We start from the raw sequence: 854 nt of genomic DNA on the forward strand, positions 1-854 counted from the left end.
AGAAAGCAGGGCCGGGATCAGAGCTCGTCCTTTGGGCCTGGAGTCCCTGCGCTGAGAAGCTCCTAGACCAGGGGAAGATTGATGACAAGGACCTTCTTCCAGAGCCAAAAGAAAGAGAAAGCCTTCCCCTGGAGCTGGTGCCCTGAATTCAGACTTCTAGCCTCCTAAACCATGAGAGAATAAATTTCTGTTTGTTAAAGTCACCCACTTGTAGTATTTCTGTTAAAGCAGCACCAGATAACTAAGACAGAATTTGTATGGAATGCCTCACGAATTTTTCATGTTATCCTTGCACAGGGGCCATGCTAATCTTCTCTGTATCGTTCCAATTTTAGTATATGTGCCGCAAATTTCTGTTTGTTAAAGTCATCCACTTGTAGTATTTCTGTTATAGCAACACTAGATAACTAAGATGGAATTTGGTACCGGAAGAGTGGGATGCTGTTCTAACAGATACCTACAATGTGGAAGTGGTTTTGAAATTGAGTAATAGTAGAGGCTGGAAGAGTTTTAAAGTGCCTAACAGTAAAAGCCTGGATTGCCTTGAAGAGACTGTTGGTGGAATTATGGACATCAAAGGCAATTCTGGTGAGGACTCAGAAGGAAGTAAGGAGAGCTGTACCACAGAGATGACACAGACAGCGAGAAGCAGCAGCAGAGAAATGGCAGCAGCAGAACCAGGAGACTGGCATGAGGTGCAGGAGCTGACTCATGGAGCAAGAGAGCTGAGATCCTTCAGGCAGGAGCCTTCCTAGCAGAGTGGGGTGCCTCTGGGCACTTATCAGTAGAGCTAAAGAGCTTTGTAACACTTGCCCTAGCAGGCCAGCTCAAGAGGTCCAAGGGGCCAAGAGACC

General features: G+C 46.5%; 1 non-coding gene across 1 annotated transcript; it reads right to left on the reverse strand.

The window, feature by feature from the left end:
• Nucleotides 1-251: 251 nt before the first annotated feature.
• Nucleotides 252-354, reverse strand: LOC111819525 (U6 spliceosomal RNA). Its single transcript, XR_002823131.1, has one exon. It is a non-coding gene; the product is annotated as a U6 spliceosomal RNA (small nuclear RNA).
• Between the last annotated feature and the right edge of the window lie 500 nt (nucleotides 355-854).

The sequence above is a fragment of the Trichechus manatus genome, unplaced genomic scaffold, assembly GCF_000243295.1.
Source record: "Trichechus manatus latirostris isolate Lorelei unplaced genomic scaffold, TriManLat1.0 scaffold00010, whole genome shotgun sequence".
NCBI classification, from domain to species: domain Eukaryota; kingdom Metazoa; phylum Chordata; class Mammalia; order Sirenia; family Trichechidae; genus Trichechus; species Trichechus manatus.